This window comes from Eucyclogobius newberryi, unplaced genomic scaffold (genome assembly GCF_026437365.1).
Source record: "Eucyclogobius newberryi isolate DKJ021-1_F unplaced genomic scaffold, fEucNew1.0.hap1 SCAF_12, whole genome shotgun sequence".
Classification (NCBI taxonomy): Eukaryota; Metazoa; Chordata; class Actinopteri; order Gobiiformes; family Gobiidae; genus Eucyclogobius; species Eucyclogobius newberryi.
In genome coordinates this window covers 7,765,039-7,782,833 of record NW_027315746.1, presented here as the reverse complement: position 1 = coordinate 7,782,833, position 17,795 = coordinate 7,765,039, and the positions used below count along the sequence as shown (strand labels likewise).

At 40.7% G+C, this 17,795-nt stretch overlaps 1 protein-coding gene across 7 annotated transcripts in view; it reads left to right on the top strand.

The window, feature by feature from the left end:
• The window catches only part of LOC140356017 (protein 4.1-like), an 84,662-nt gene that overhangs the window by 20,462 nt on the left and 46,405 nt on the right, over positions 1-17,795 (top strand). For 4 of the 7 annotated variants that reach the window (XM_072440704.1, XM_072440702.1, XM_072440703.1 and 1 more), the window contains exon 1: positions 736-752. The exons of 1 other annotated variant lie outside the window; for it this stretch is intronic. The gene's annotated coding sequence lies outside the window, so the exon portion shown is untranslated. Of the gene's footprint in view, positions 1-680; positions 753-17,795 lie in introns of those variants that run through there. 2 more of the 7 variants (XM_072440708.1, XM_072440705.1) reach the window with 2 other exon arrangements.

Genomic DNA, 17,795 nt, shown 5'->3' with positions numbered 1-17,795 from the left:
ATACTGTTATAAACATGTGCAATACGGTTATAAACATGTGCAATACTGTTATAAACATGTGCAATACGGTCCTAAACACGTGCAATACGGTTATAAACACGTGCAATACGGTCCTAAACACGTGCAATACGGTCCTAAACACGTGCAATACGGTCCTAAACACGTGCAATACGGTCCTAAACACGTGCAATACTGTGACATAATGCCAATCATCTTGGTGCAATATTTTCTGTCCATAAAACAGCTGAGTTGTTTTGTTTTTTCAAGAGTTTTTTTTTTTTCAAGAGTTTTTTTTAATAAGTAATCTATTTTTTATTTTTATACTTTTGTGCCTAATCTGTTTCTGTACCTAATCTGTGTTGCAACCATGGAATTTCCCCACTGTGGGACAAATAAAAGTTCTCTTATCTTGCCCTCTGCATTTGACAAGTGGGCGGGGCAAGCAGGTGGCGAACCCTCCCGCAGTAAAGTGCCGCAGTGCACCTTTAACCGCCGCCGCCGCGCGGTAAACACCAGATTTCACCTCCAAAATAAAACCCCCAAACCAAAGCCTCGCGCCGCTGTCCCGTGTCCGCGCGCGCGCGTGGGACGGATGCGGAGGGAGGAGACTCGTCACTTCTCCCACAATCCCCCGCTCCACGGACGCGACGCGGCAGCGGCAGCAGCGGCGCGGAGAGAAGGGGAACCGCAGCAGAAGAGCCGAGCACCGCTGTCAGGAAGCCCACCCCCGGCCACAGCGACGCGTCTCCCCGGTATTTACCCCGTTTATGTCCCGCTTTATCACGCGAACACGCCACGGACGGACGCGCATCGGTTCGGCCCGCGCGCGTGACCTTTTTACCCGGCCAAAGCGCAACGCCCGCGGCCAATGCCTGACTATTTACATTAAAATAGAGCCTCCGCGGCGTCGTGCAAAGGCTGCAATAGAAAACGCTCTTTTTTCGCGCGGGTCTGAGCCGTGTGTGGCCGTGCGTGACCGCGCGTCCGCGTCGCGTCTCCGTCCCGCCGCTGAATGGGACTTCCAGATGCTTTTCCCCCCGCGAACCGGTTCTTTTGGCCGAAACTAGAACCGAACGGGCAGCAGCCTGTCGTCGTCACTGTCCCGGGATGGCGACGCGTCCCGGTCCCGTTGTAACCGTAAACCAGCGGCATTGTTCGGGTGTTTCATTGCCTTTGTGCGCGGTGGCTTTTTTTTTTTGTTTTTTTTTTGGACCGAGCCCGTGGGCCCCGGGACGACATTCTCGGCTGTTTTTGATCTGCACTGCGGTAGGCGTGGTTAGGCCGGACCCCGTGCTCCCGGTCGTCCTCCCCGTCGTCCTCCCCGGTCCTCCGCGTCTGTAGAGCATCCTCCTCTTACATCCTTGTCACGCGGCGGCGGTTGTTGCGGGGCCAAATCTCGACCGTTAAAATGCGCAGTCAGCGGACGGTGTTTTGAGCCGGTGATAGAACCGCGGTTTAGAACTTTTAAAGGGGAGGTATCGTGCTGTTTTTGTGGAACTCTGTGTTGAACCGCAACGCGAGCAGATCATAGTTTTACGTTTTGTTGTTTGTAAAAATGCTGTGTTGTTCTGAAATGACTTGGTAATAGAAGCGGGCGCACTCACTTCCTGTTCAGAACTGCGGATCACGGACTCATCAGAGTGACGTTTCGCTCTTAGATGGTCCTTAATGTGTTTACTTTTTGTTTTTTGTGAGTGGGAAAAAGGTTATGTAAGATTTTTGAACCCTACAACCCTAAAAAATGATGAGACGGGTTTTGTAAAATAATAATGAGTCTGGATTTGTAAAATAATCTGGAGTATTTTTATTTTAGAAGAATCTCGAGTCTGTTTGGAAAAAAAAAAATCTCTAGTTTGTTTTTTGCTTTTTTGTTTTGTTTTGCTTGTTGCGCAAATTTTATTATTATTTAATTCTTACGATATCTGATATTGTGACCTAAATAACCTTGAAAAACCTCATTGTTTTTTTTCTTTTAACATGATAAAAACAAGCTGCTTCATCGATACTTTCAGCCCTTATTGTTTAGTGTTCAGTTTAGTTTGATTGAACGAGCTTCTTAACCAAACTTGTCACGCGTCTAGGTCGTATCGAAGCACATTCTCGTCTGCATTTTCAGGATCGCTCGCTTTTTCTATACGTTCAGTCGATGTCGGTCAGGGCGAGAAAGTGGTGCACGTGGCATTTACACGTAAAGTTGAATATTGGGCGTACTTTACTTTTAGAGTCACAGCTCGAGGTTGGCGATGGGGACAAAAATGAACATCTCAATACCGAATTTTCTGGAGTATAAGTCGCACCAGCCCAAAAATGCATAATAGAGAAGTAAAAAAAACATATATAAGTCGCACTAAAGAAAAAAAAAGGAAATGTATTTGATAAAATCCAAGACCAAGAACATCTGTAAATGCAGTTTAAAATAATAACAGATGAAAGAACATGGTGAATAGATGTACGTATGCTAACGCTAACACCTTCAGCTACATGACGTATGCTAACGCTAACACCTTCAGCTACATGACTTATGCTAACGCTAACACCTTCAGCTACATGACGTATGCTAACGCTAACACCTTCAGCTACATGAGGCACAGACAGAACTGTGGTAAGTGTCTGGTATGTTAACGTAACATATGAACAGTTATTCAGATAACTATAGCATAAAGAACATGCTAACAAGTTTACCAAAGCATCAGTTTTACCCCAAATCACTAAATCCATTGAATTCTTCTTCCTCTGTGTCACTTCTAAACAACTCCACAAACTCCAGAGATAGAGGAAGTGCAGATTCTTCTTCTGCGTCCCTCAGAGCCTAGAGCGCCCTCTTGTGGTTGTCAGTCTGAAAATAACGAATAATATCACATATAAGTCGCTCTGGAGTATAAAACTATGTAAAAAGGTGCGACTTATCATCTGGAAAATTCGCTACTTTCTTTGCATTATTTGGACAACAAAATTCAGACCATGTTTTCACAAAGCTGAAACGTCTCCGTTGACGTTCAAGTGTCGTACAAAATGTGAACGAACCATGAAATGAACCACAAAACGGCAGGAATATCACTTTATATGTGTGTTTTTGAAGATTACACTCGACATTTGTCTCTTTTTTTTAGGTCATTTTTAACTGTTTGGATTCAAGGCGATCTACATCATAAGTCTAACTTTGCACAAATCCAAACAACAATTGCGTTCCATTATCTCCCGACGCCACAGCAGTAAAATAGTGCGTAAATTAGCAGTTGTCGTTTATTTTTTATACTATTATTCGTCCGTTTGAAATGGCAAATGAAAACCCTCAATTGTCTGTTATACTCTATTTTATGTACCGTATTTTCTGGACTATAAGTCGCACCAGCCAAAAAATGCATAATAGAGAAGAAAAACACATATATAAGTCGCACTGGAGTATAAGTATATAAGTATAAATGTAGTATAAGTCGCACCCCGGCCAAAACTATGAAAAAAGGTGCAACTTATAGTCCGGAAAATACGGTATATCTTGCGCTTCCTTTGGAGTAACTTGAGTCATTTTAACATCCAAACATAATATCCCAGACTAAAGTTAGCCTGCTAATCCAATCCTTGCTATGGATTCCTATTGTAATTAATCAGATAAACATCATTTGGAAGCAACAGTCGCGCTAATGGACTTTAGTAATCACATTTGCCCGAAGCAGCTCTGGATAATTAGGCTTGTTTACGGACTCGAGTTTGTCTTGGAAATGCATGATCCTCATTGGTCAGTGAGCTGCGATCCAGTGACGAGATATTTACCACCGTCACTTTAATTATGTCTCTGTTTTTGTCACGTTTTATTGGATTATTGTTTTATGTGATCTTTTGGGATGCACGCTTAATTCACTGTAAAAAGTGCCTGTCATTTGTTTGTTTGTTTGTTTGCTGTTGATAGAAATGTGAATTGGTGCTTTCTATGTAGCGCTTGTTTTATGGTGTATTTTTATCGTAACTTTTCTTTTTCGTTCTATTATTCCGTAATATTTATTTGAGACAGGGCAGGTTCAATGTTTGATCTAACTTTGGCTATTTCTTTAAAAAAAAGTAAATAAAAGCCATATAATGAACATGACTCACAGCCTAAATATTCAAGTTATGTAACTAAAACTTCAAACTTGATTTTGAAAAAGGCTCAACACTCAACAACACAATGATTAATAAATAAAATACATTAAAATAAAATAACATTAACAAACTATAAATAACATAAAATAAATACATTGAATAAATAAAATGAATACATACAATAAATAAATAAAATAAGAATAAAATACCACCTCATGCATGAATAAATGAATGAACAATAAAATACAATACAATAAAATAAATAAAATACCTCCGAATGAATGAACAATAAAATACAATAAATAAACAATACCTGTTTCATCTAATAGTATTTTTTATTTACTTATTAACCATGTCAATTAAGCCATTTACATTATAATCATGATTATTGTATTACAAAAATAAGTCATTTCAACCTAATTTTTACTCCAAAAAAGTGCGTTGTATCTGTTTATGTTCCATCACTTCATATTCAGAATGTTGGATTTCATTAAGCTATTTTGAAAATGAATGTAAGATTTTACTGTTGCCACGGCGTCGACGATCACTCAAAGGGATCATATCACTTTTATACTGCGACGTTCCTCGCTCTGGCACAAGTTCGACGGCGTGACGGCTCTCGATCGAGTCCAATCTAAAGCTTTTCGGGGAAGATTAAAAAACGCAGTCAATACCTCAAATGAGTATCAAAATTTTTTTGCTGACGACTTTAACCGTAAAAGAGCCATCGCACCAAAACCTTCACGTCCCTCTTTACATCGTGGACGTCCCTCGCACTCTCAACCCTTTAACGTCCTCCAGCGCCAAAGACGGTCGGCCACGCCAAGAATGTAAACGTCGACAGGATTTACAGCGTCCTGAGCGGGAGGGGGGGTGACCGGCCTGGCTTCTGTAACTTCTGCCCCAGCGTGCAGAGCCATATGGAAAAACGTAGCTACAATGACGTGAAAGAGCCCTTTGTAGTGATGTTAGGAAATGCTCCAGCAGATGTTTCGAGGCCGCGTGAGGGCGTCGTGCATAACGTCTCAGAAGCCGTTCAATTTGCCTGTGTCAACATCAGAGGCTGCGGTGTTACATTTTTCCCGCAGGTATTTTGTGCGCTAGCGTCTTTTTCAGCCGTTTTGCAGTTAGCTTATGTTTTAGAGTGTTTTTTTTTTGCGAGAGATGAATTGAAAAATGTGTGTGTTTTTGGAAAGATGCAAAGTCGTAACATCAAGTGTTTTGTCTTTTCTTTCAAAACTAAACTCTATAAATAAAAAACTTTCATAATATAATATTTTTTAAAAAATAATAATAAATAAATAATAATAATAAAATGAATCATAATAATAAATTAATCATAATAATAAATAATAATACTACATTATTTCATATGTAAATAAAATAATTTTGGAAATAAATATATGGCCTTCTAAACGCATTGAAATTCCTTTTTGTTCGTTTTTCTTATTAAAGGTGGTATGGACGATTTTTTTCAGCAAATTCTTTATCATATTTCCTCGTGGCGTGGATAAATCATTTGTCCTGCCACGTATCAATCATAAAACGCACCTACCACTCACCTGCAGGCGCATCAGGCTCGTCCCCACGTTTCCGCGTGCCTAAGCGCATGGATCTATCATAATATAGTTCCCTCAATGTACGGGGCAAAATGAAGACGGAGAAAGACAGTTCGAGCTGACGCAGAAGTGGACAGAAATCTACGGGAGATGAGAGATGCGATGCGCTCCGTTGCGCTAATAAACAAACACACGTGTGTGTTGTATCAGTCCGCACGGGGGAGTGCGCATGCACACTTCCACCTGCGTTCTCAAATCACCGAAAAATCGTCCATTGCGCCTTTAATGTTATTAGTTTTGTTTTGAGTTTTTTTTTTGTGTAAATATGAGGTGGGGGTGGGGTGTATTCTTTATTTTTGTTTTATGATTTTATTATGTGTTGTTATGTTAATTTTTGTAATATTTAATTGTCGTAAAACATACATAATGTCATGGTTTTATTCACGTTCTGTGCAGCGTTTGAACCTCGCGCGAGACGTTTACTGAAACAATAACGGCATATTCCCGATCGCGTCGCCGTAACAGCATAACAGTGTCTTAATAACAGTGTCGTAATAACAGCGTCGTAATAACAGCGTCGTAATAACAGCGTCGTAATAACGGCGTCGTAATAACGGCGTCGTAATAACTCCGGGGACAGTGGAGGAAGTCGCTCGCCTCCAACGTTCTCTGCGTCGTTCTGGTTCATTCCCGCTTCAGTCAGGTTTTCTTGGTTTCGTCTCCTTTTGTTCCCAATTTTCCTGATTGAATTGGAGTTGTTTTGCAGAGATCATAATCGTAGCAGACGGCTCCCGGGACTTCACACAATTCGATTAAACCGACAAATGGCCCCAAAAATAAATGCAATGAAAGTTTGTTGAGGTTTAGTGGTGGTTTAGTGTTTCATTTTAAGTGTTGGTGGTTCCTTTTTAACTGTGAAATATTTTGGTTTGACAACATAATATCCATCTGTTAATAATATCATTTCCGTTTATTTACTCTTTCCAGCATTAACTCTTCATCACATACTTCTTTTAACAACAAATATCACGCCATTTTGCTTCATTCACATCCCGTTTGCGAGGTTGTCTTGCGCCAACCCTCGGAAATCACTCCGTTTCAATATCCTCCGGCTTGTGACGTCAGCGGTTGAAATCTGGGGGTTTCCTGTTCCGTTTTCACAGCCCAAAGATGGAAAGTTATTTGTGCTTTTAATGTATTAAGTTGTAAAACATAAAATGGCGAAGCAAAAGTTTATGTTTTAAAGGCCAAAAACAATCCACATGATGCTTAAGTCAGTAAAATGTTCAATTTCACCTGGACATATTTCACAAAAATACTACTACTACTACTACACTACACTACTACTACGACAACTACTATGACTACGACTCTTACTCTTACTACTACTACTACTCTTATTATTACTCCTACTGCTACTACTACTACTACTACTACTACTACTACTACTACTACTACTACTACTACTACTACTACTACTACTACTACTACTACTACTACTACTACTACTACTACTACTACTACTACTACTACTACTACTACTACTACTACTACTACTACTACTACTACTACTACTACTACTACTACTACTACTACTACTACTACTACTACTACTACTACTACTACTACTACTTTTATGATGAATATTATTCCTACTACTACTACTACTAGTACTACTACTACTACTACTACTACTACTACTACTACTACTTTTATGATGAATATTATTCCTACTACTACTACTACTAGTACTACTACTACTACTACTACTTTTATGATGAATATTATTACTACTCCTACTCAGGCTTTTAGATATGATTTGAAAACACCCCGTCCAAATAATTTTGTCCGCAAAAAGTACTTTTGTAGAATATTGAAAGACAAAATTATGATCACACTCCGCCACTTAGGAGCGGCGTACCGCGCCGTATTTTCCGACGCTTTTACTAAATAAAGCGGCACTGTAAACGATTGCACGGGTACCGTGCGAGCGCTGTGTGCCGTGTGCGTCTGTGGCACGTGCACGGTTGGCCGTCCCTGCACTCAAAAATGCCCGTCCACATTTTAAAATACCTCGTCTAAAATACGGGAAAACGGCCCTCTATCTAAAAGCCTGCTCCTACTCCTACTACTACTCCTACTCCCACTACTCCTACTACTACTACTACTACTACTCCTACTACTACTACTCCTACTCCCACTACTACTACTACTACTACTCCTACTCCTACTCCCACTACTACTACTACTCCTCCTCCTCCTCCTCCTCCTCCTCCTCCTCCTCCTCCTCCAGTTTGCTTCCATACTTGGCTTGTGTCTCTGCCCGTCTCCTCTCACACTTTGGTGGCTGTGTCTCTTTGGCAGAAGAATGTTCTGCTCTGGCAAAGAACAGATCTGGTTTGTTTGAATGAGCTGAACCAGAGCAGGGCTGCTCAGTGTTTGAAAGGACGAGGGATTCACCTGCAGCACGTGTCCCCCGCCCCAAGTTTCCATAGCGCCCGGCCAAAAGGCATCGCTCTGAAGGGTTTGTGTACATCTGTTTGGCCGCTGTGTTTGTGACTGGGCCATCTGCTGGTCTTTAGGGAGAATCTGTGTCAGGCTGTTTCTGTCTCCTCCTCAAGGTGTCGTCCCATCGAGAATGGTATTTCCCCCAAATTACGAGTATTGTGGGAACAAACATCACGATTTAATGATCATTCGTGATTATTGAGACCGAACGACAGTGACGCGTTTCATTTTCTTTCATTCCCATGGTCTGTTCCTCAAGTCTGTGACCGGCTTTAAGAAACTGCAATGCAAAATTAAGTTACCGTATTTTCCGGAGTATAAGTCACACCAGCCAAAAGTGTGAAAATAACAAATAATATCACATAAGTCGCTCCGGAGTATAAGTATATAAGTATAAATATAAGTATAAGTCGCACCCCGGCCAAAACTATAAAAAAAAAAAAAAAGCGACTTATAGTCTGGAAAATATGGTATTTAAAAAGTCTCAATGTGCAATAGAAATAATAGTTTGACTCGTCGACTAATCATAAAAGAATTGCCAATTGCTGCTGCCGATGAGATAAAGTCAACTAAAGCAGCATTTCCTCCTGTAATTTCCCCAAAACGCTTCATATTTATGGAAAACGCTGATTCATGTATTATTCGAACGGAAACGGTGTATAAATAGCTGTCTTTTATCGTTCCTGTCGAGTTCGGACTGAAGAAAGTCGATATTGGGCCTGAGCGGTCACCGGATTGTCCACTTGCTCCTGGTGCTTATCGATCGCACTCAAGTCAAACACATCACTAATGCTGTTTGTCAACGCGGGTCACGGCTCCTGAGACCCCGCCCCCAGAGGTGTCTCGGGCCCCTGTGTGTGTGTGGGGAGAGGCTCCGGTTACAGTGTGTGTGTCTGTGTGTGTGTGTGTGTGTGTGTGTGTGCATGTGCGGCAGCTGTCGGCCCCTGCAGACGTGGGGGACGCTTTAAAGGAGAAACTTAAGGATTGATGGGTTTAAATGGGCCTCGTGTGAAGCGTGGACGCGGCACGAGGAAGTGAGCGTTTTCGTTCCCATTTCACTAAAGTTCCTCTGTTGTGAAATATGTGGAAATATGTGCAGTCGGCGGCGGCGTAAAAGTAATTTGCGTTTTGATGTTTTTGTCTGGTTTAAACTTGAGACTGAGACAAGAATAACCAGGCAAGATGAGATTATGACATAATATATAATAACACAATTTTGTTCTCCCGTATTTTTAATTTATTCTTTTTTTGGAATATTGTTATTTTTTTATTTTTTTTAATATATTATTCTTTTTTTCTTTTTTTTAAATATATTATTCTTTTTTAATTAGTAGAAGTAGTATTATTTTTTTATATTTTTCAAATGTTTAAAAAATAAATAAATGAATAGACAATAAACAAAACCAGAAAGAGAACAACAACAGACACAAAATCAATAGACATACAGCAAAACTAAAACACATGTAAACCCAAACAATAGTCCAACTTTTGCCCACTGTCAAAGTGGTGCATTTTTGCCGCCGCCAGGAGAATGTTCCAGAGGTAACGATGTAGTGTGTCCATGGCAGGAGTTCTGAGGCCCACGCACACGCTTCTGAAATCCAACTAACAAATGTATTCTATTCGTTTTCTGTTGTTGTGAAATGGTGGTCATTTGAACCTTCTCAAAACGAAACTCGCCAGGGAATAACTTTTTGAGTAAAAACTTTAAAAAAATGGACAAGTGTGTAAGTGCAGTACGACTTTTATGATTCTACACAAACTCTCACAAAACAAAAAGGACAAACAGCTACTTCTGATCACGAGTCAATACAACAGCCACGGCAAAGCTTTACATTATATGTGTAAAACATTAAATACATTTGCTCCTGCAGGGATGTAAGAGGCTAAAATGACAGTAAAGTTGCCTGTACAATGATGAAGGTGTGGGATTAATCAAAGTCAAATGATCATTTACAGAGCGTCGGGAAAGTATTTGCGTTTTAAGATAAGATAAGATATTCCTTTATTGTCCCACATGGGGAAATTTCATTGGTGCAACGCAGGTAGATACAGAGGTAGATACAGAAGAAAAGAACAGATCATTTATAGGAAGTCTGAAAAACTTTTTTTGTTCTGTTACAGCCGTAGATTCAATTCATTATTTGCCTCAAAATTCTACAAACGACATCCCATAATGATGACGCGAAAGAAGGTTGTTTGAATTCTTTGCAAATATATATATATAAAAAAAGCAGTGTTTATTATTAATAAATAGCATTATTATTATTTATTCATTATTATTTGTATTAGTTTTTCCTTCTTTCCCTGCATAGGGCAGGTCATTTTATGTATTTTTTGTTTTTAATTTTTCCAATATACAGCCTAAATAAACCTAAATATAAAGAACTTAATTTTATCTGGCTATTTTTGTCCAATTTGGGTCACAAACCTGAGGAACAGTAACATATTAGACCTCGGGAATGAAAGGAAATTCCAGATTGCACTGTTGTTTATGCCACGGTCTCAATAATAATCGTGAATATTCGTTAAATCCCGACATCTCTTGAACGTGTCTCATTCATCTGTGTCGAAAGTGAAAGTAAAAAAGCAAAAACTACCGTGTTTATTTTGGCCGCTGAGAGCAAACTTGGCTCCTCACGTCGGCACATGTTTGATGGCGTTCTGCCTCAGGTTTAATGCTAAATGACTAAACGCTCTGAGCCCCTCGGTTGTACTTCACTTTACTTTACTATACAGTTCTGTTTAGGCTGTGTGTTTTTAGTCGATTATTCACCATTATTACTGACACTGCGTAAAATCCCGTCCAATACATCACCATTTCTCAACATTTAGGTGTATTTTTTTCACTATAGATTGAATTAAAACCACTTAATTTAGCTTCTAAAACAGTCACGATTATAGTTTATTTTAGTCTTTACGATTATACTGTGACCTGATTAATCACCATTATTGATTAACTGAATAATCCTTCTTCTGTTCTTTGACCCGCTCGACCGGGAAGTTTAGGGAAGTCAAGATTATTAGGTTAAACAATAATTACAAATTCAACTCTCTTGCAGTTAGGGGGCGATATGGACAAAAATTAATGTTAAATGTCAATGCAAATATTGGACAAATATGGGTTAGGGTTGGACTGTAAAATGACAAAGAGAGGCGCACAAATATAACTTAGTATGGCTTTTATTTGGAAGTTTACAGATATTTTTATTATAAACAATATTCCAAGGCTGCAACTAAAGATAATTATGTTGATCGATTTGCCGTATTTTCTGGACTATAAGTTGCACCAGCCAAAAAATGCATAGTAGAGAATGCATAGTAGAGAAAACATATATAAGTTGCACTGGAGTATGAAATGTGGTTGCAAGTGTAAAAATAACAAATAAGTCGCTCTGGAGTATAAGTATAAATATAAGTCGCATCCCGACCAAAATTATGAAAAAAGGTGCGACTTATAGTCTGGAAAATACGGTAGTTGTTTAGAATGTGAATATGAGATTTTTACAAAAGTTTACCCAGATAAAGCTGAACTTAATCCATTTGAGGACTTACTGTTGGAGAAGACTTTCAAACTAAAGGCTGTTTTTATTAAATAACTAGCTTTGCAGTTTTTTGTTTTGGAGTCTTATTGATCAGTTCTGCACTTTTAATGGTTAATTTGATTGTCATCTCACGTTTTTCTCGTCACTTAAAACTCAACGAATACACGTAAAAACATTACTTTACACATTTTTGCACTTTTGTGGTTAATTTGTCATTTCATGTTTTTCTATTACTTAAAACTCAACAAATACACTTAAAAACACGACTTGGCACATTTCTGTTGGATTTACATAATACAACAGTCGAATGAAATGATTAAGATTTCCATTTTTGTCAACACGGCCCACAACTGGGTTAAAGTATTGCACAGAATAAGTTAAACGCACAAGATATTTTCCGTGGTTTGAAAGATTACACCTGAAATCGCTGTCGTTTATCGAGTGGAAAAGGTTTTTATTTGCTCGACATTCTTTGCGTTGCATCGACTCTTTATCAGACGTGGAAAAGTAGTGTTTTTCCACCAGTAACAACAGTAAAGCGTCCCCCTCCCCCTTTCATCCCCCCGCTCCGTCGCTAAGTGTCCGCGGCTCTAAATGACTCCCCGTTTTGTGAATGCTGCATAACGTCTGTGTCCGCGGCAACACAAGGCCCAGTGTGGCGATTGTGAGCGCCCAGAGAAGAGCCGCCTGTCCGCTCTGACTGACCGATTCTTCAGGCTTTTCTATGGTGCAAGCGAGTCCCCGTCCCTCCTCTGTTCCCCGTCCCCGTCCCTCCTCTGTCCCCGTACCTCCTCTGTCCCTGTCCCTCCACTGTTCCCCGTCCCTCCACTGCTCCCCGTCCCTCCTCTGTTCCCAGTCTCCCTCCTCTGTTCCCAGTCCCCGTCCCTCCTCTGTTCCCCGTCCCCGTCCCTCCTCTGTCCCCGTACCTCCTCTGTCCCTGTCCCTCCACTGTTCCCCGTCCCTCCACTGTTCCCCGTCCCTCCTCTGTTCCCAGTCTCCCTCCTCTGTTCCCAGTCCCCGTCCCTCCTCTGTTCCCCGTCCCCGTCCCTCCTCTGTCCCCGTACCTCCTCTGTCCCTGTCCCTCCTCTGTTCCCTGTCCCTCCTCTGTTCCCAGTCCCCGCCCCTCATCTGTCCCTGTCCCTCTTCAGTCCCTGTCCCTCCTCTGTCCCCGTCCCTCCTCTGTTCCCCGTCCCTCCTCTGTCCCCGTCCCTCCTCTGTCCCCGTCCCTCCTCTGTCCCCAGTCCCTGTCCCTCCTCTTTTCCCGTACCTCTTCTGTTCCCCGTCCCTCCTCTGTCCCCGTCCCTCCTCTGTTCCAATCCCTCCTCTGTTCTCGTCCCTCCTCTGTTCCCGTCCCTCCTCTGTCCCTGTCTCTCCTTTGTCCCAGTACCTCCTCTGTTCCCATCCCTCCTCTGTTCCCATCCCTCTTCTGTCCCCGTCCCTCCTCTGTCCCCGTCCCTCCTCTGTTCCAGTACCTCTTCTGTCCCCGTCCCTCCTCTGTCCCCGTCCCTCCTCTGTCCCGTCCCTCCTCTGTTTTCTGTGTTTTTTCACTTTCTGAACGATAAAGGACTCCGGAGCGCGCCATGTGACTCGGACTAAGCTGTAAATACCCCAAAAAGTGACACGGGACAACATGGCTGCACAGTATATCGCAAAAGTATTGCTGGAGCGCTACATCGTAAATTGTTACATACTATTTTCCTAGTCGTAAATTAGACTCGATTTTGTCGTGAAGTGGTGATGTTGAGGCTTAAAAATGGAAACGTTTAAACTGTTTATGGCCTCATCTGTATTCATGCCAATGTTGGACCCAAAATTCAAATGATAAAGTGCAACCACTCGATTTTTATGGTCACTGTTTTACGATTATTGTGAGGAAAAACATCACGTTTTGACGATTATTCACGATTATTATTGAGACCGTGACCAAACAACGGTGAAATAACATGGTCTAACATGTTAATGTCACTCAAGTTTGTCAGCGGCTTTACAAAACTGAAGTTAAATGTGACAAAAACAGCCAGATAAACTGTATTTTTCGGACTCGAGTCGCACTGGAATATACGTCACATTATTGGGGGAAATTTATTTGATTGAATTCTTCTTCCTCTGTGTCACTTCTAAACAACTCCACAAACTCCAGAGGTAGAGGAAGTGCAGATTCTTCTTCTGCGTTGCTTAGAGCCTAGAGCGCCCTCTTGTGGTTGTCAGTGTGAAAATAACAAATAATATCACATAAGTCGCTCTGGAGTATAAGTCGCACCCCGGGCCAAAACTATGAAAAAAGGTGCGACTTATAGTCCTGAAAATACAGTACATATTAGTTCTATTTTGCGGCCGTATGTTGAACAAAAACTATGTCATTTTGCTTCTAAAATTGTCACGATTATTAATACTACTGGTTTTTACCATAATTTTGTGAGCTGAATAATCTCGATTATCGATTAACCCAATAATCTGGACGTCCCTGCTCGTAACGCGAGGCAGTAAGCTTGTTTTCCTCCCTTTATGCGCTCTCGATGATCCTTATCTTCTCGTGTGTAAAACCAGGAGTGGAATTTGATCTTGTGACTTTGATGCCGTCGCGTTTCTCTGCTTGTAATCTAGATTAGTAATCAATCTATACGGCCTTTTACAGCCGCTGCGGGTTGTAACGTGCTCAAAGCGTCCACTCAGCGCTGACCCTTGTGAACGGCAGCGGACGCTTTACGCACCGGAGCGTTCAGAGGTTCAGTCAGTACTTTAAGGCGCGAAACCAAACCACGAAATCAAACCGGATTACAGTAAATGCAGCTTGGTATTGCACCTTTTTAGTGTTTTAATGCTGCAAATCCTGGTACTGCTCTTCATTATAACCAGTTTGCGACCGTTTAAAAATCTCATAAATCTCTGTTCTGAGCGTTGGGTGCTTTAGAAAGCTTTTGCGGTTTTATATTGTAATCCGATTTAAGTCTTTGAGCTGTGATTAACTGCATTGATTTAGAAATTGGCTCTAAAACGACACATTATTTATTTTTCCTGCCTAAGTTTTCTCCACGACAGACGATGACGCAGACGTTAGAATCCAGAGCCAGTCGATGACCGAGAAGCAGATATTTTTGGCGATACGTGGGGCCGATTTTGATCATTTCCCACAAAAACGTTCGATTGAAAAGACTATGGACATAAATACTGTCTATACTTTTCACTTTACTGCATAATAACAGCACAATATGAGGGGTAAAATCAATAGAAATTACGTTTGGACGTCCGCGACCCTGTTTTAACCCATAATGCAGCGGTGCAGTCGGATTTCGTGCGATGCAGCGCCATCGTCACGTTTAAGCGCAAATACTGTCCCGACCATTTCAACAAACAGATGTATATCTCAAGTGTTACCATTATTGTGAGAGGAAAACATGCAATTTAACGATTATTCATGACAAAATACAGGTTAAATGTGACAAAAACAGCCAAAGTTCTTTACATTTAGGTCTATTTTTTTGCGCTGTATTGGACAAAATACACACATTTGCTTCTAAAATTGTCCTGATTATAATTTGTTTTAGTTCTTACGACTATATTTTGACCTAAATAACCAGGATCACCAGTTAACCTTATAATCTCGACATCCCTAACTCGCAGTGTTTTCGTCATCTTCATCGCGTTCCGCATTTCGTGAATCGCTGCGACCTTTGCGCCGCCGTCACTTTTAGCTCTTTTGGCTCTGGTGGCGTCGGTAGATCCTCCTCCTCCTCCTCGTCCCGGCATGGACGCTATAAATAACGGCGCGGCGATGGCGTTGTGCAGCAGAATGACTGGCATCCGCCCGGCACACGCCCACGTCCTCTGCAGACCATGCACCAATGTCAAAGCCGTTAACCGAGCGCGTCCTGTCGCCGGGCAAACGCAACTGTTACTACTGCCACTACTGCTGTCCAATTTTAGAAACACGTGAACTATCTTTTGTGTTGGCGTTTATTGTATATACTTTTTTTACATTTGTACTAGTGTGGAACCTTTTTAATAACCTTTTCCAAACTGTAAAGCAACGAGTAGAGAATCGGCAATCAAACATGGCAAATTACACAGGCAGAAACGTCTATAACATAACATAAAAAACATAAAGATTAGCCCTTAAAGTAGTACCTACACACACCAAACTTTACACTCTTGTACTTGACAAGATTTTGACGAAACGTTCAGAAGGATTTGTTAATATCTCATTCCAAGCCTGATTTATTAAAGTTTTAAGCCAAAAGTATCAGGCGGAATTTAGACTTTTATGTCTCCAAAATCCTCCTTTTTTGTTTCTAATGTCGACAAAATGTCCATTATTTCAGATTTTCTTGCCTTAATATTTTCATCACTTTACAACATCATACAGCCTTACAGTGTGTTATTGTGCTAAGCGTTGCTAAGGTGTGTAAGCTAGTAGCTGCTCATGCTAACGGCTACTTAGCAACTCAGCTAGTTTTGGAATTTTCAAGAATTTCTATGTATAGCCCCCAGCATTAGCCGCCAAAATTCACAAACTATGACTAATCAAGAGGGTTTTCAGGTCAAGGTCTCGACAAAAGTCATTGGTGAACGTGTAAAGCTTTTGGCGATGTATTTTAGATCATGATTAGCGTCTAGTGCTGGCACCTGAGCTAAAGGTGCTTTAAGTCGAGTTATCTGATGTGTGCTTCTGGTAAGTTACAGTGACCACTAAACATCCTCTTTTACGTGTTATTGGTGAGGAGACCACATAAAAGACATAGATATCATGAAATAAACGTTAACTTCATGTGAATTGGCGTCACCTTTCATTTGTACGTGATGCTTGTTCGAGACCTAACTCCTGGTAGAATTATTATTACGTTTATGAATCTAACCATATGAAGACTTAGTTTGGTAAAATAGCACCTGCTGTAAATATTTATCGTAGTTTTACTTCTGTTAAGTTGCAGTTTTTGATCTTAGTTCTAAAATAGAATCCCTCTGTGATGTCATCAACGTGCGACATGCCATCAAGACAATTTACACTTAACTGACACACTTTTCTGACCGTTTAAACGATCTTTCAACAAAATAAAAGGGTTATATGGTTTGTCAAATCATAGCTATTGTGTAATTTATATGGATTTTGGCTCTTGTTTACACTATGGTTGCTAGGTAACAGTTGTAGAATTACCTCTATGTCATGAGCACAAATTCATGTCCAACCAGGAAGTAACATTACAAACTTTACCAAAATGATCAAACTGGAGAAAAATAGGCAAAATGTTTAGTGAAACCTGAACTACACTTGTGTTCTCTACGTTTAAGTGAAATGTGTCGTTTAAACCTGTTGTGTAGATTTTTAAGATCTTTAATGTGATCTTCTGCCGCGTGAAGAGTCTGGCTGAGCTGCCGTCGTCTTGCTTGGCGTCTGCTCTGGTATTTTCTCCGCTTGAGGCTTTTGGGATTCCGTTTGGAGGAGCGAGGGGGCCGAGGGGGGCGAGGGGGGCGGCGGTGTTGGGATGCCTGGGATAACTGTCTGTAAATATGCTGCGGGGCACGGAGAGTGTATAAAATGTACCCGGTCTGAGGGAGGCAAAGAGGTGGGATTACCCCTAAAGTGTCCCGCTGTTTACTTTGGGGATTTCACCAATCATCAGTCTAGTTGTGTTATGTAAGAGTTTCGTTGCGTTTGTGCAGTTGTTTTTATTGTTTTCAGTGGCTCTGCTTGTCATGTGACGGTGTATTTGTACACGTGAGTTGTGCAGCTAATAATAAAATGTGTAAAACAAGAATAGAATGTGAATGCAGGACTTGATAAACACAGGATTAAAGAAAGAACAGGAGTGAAGACAAAAATCAAGACTAAAGAAAAACGGGCATAAAGAAATGACTGGACTAAAGAAAAAGAAAAAGCTGACTAAAAACAAAATCAGGACCTAAAAAGAAAAAAAATCAGATGTAAAGAAAAAAAATCTGATTAAAAAAAAAAGACTACAAATTAAAAAAAAAATCTGGACCAAAGACAAAAACGGTATAAATAAATAACAGGACTATAGAAAAAATAATGACTCAAGAAAACAAATATTTAAGGAAAAAAGACTAAAGACAAAAATCAGGACTAAAGAGGGGGAAAAAAATCAGATGT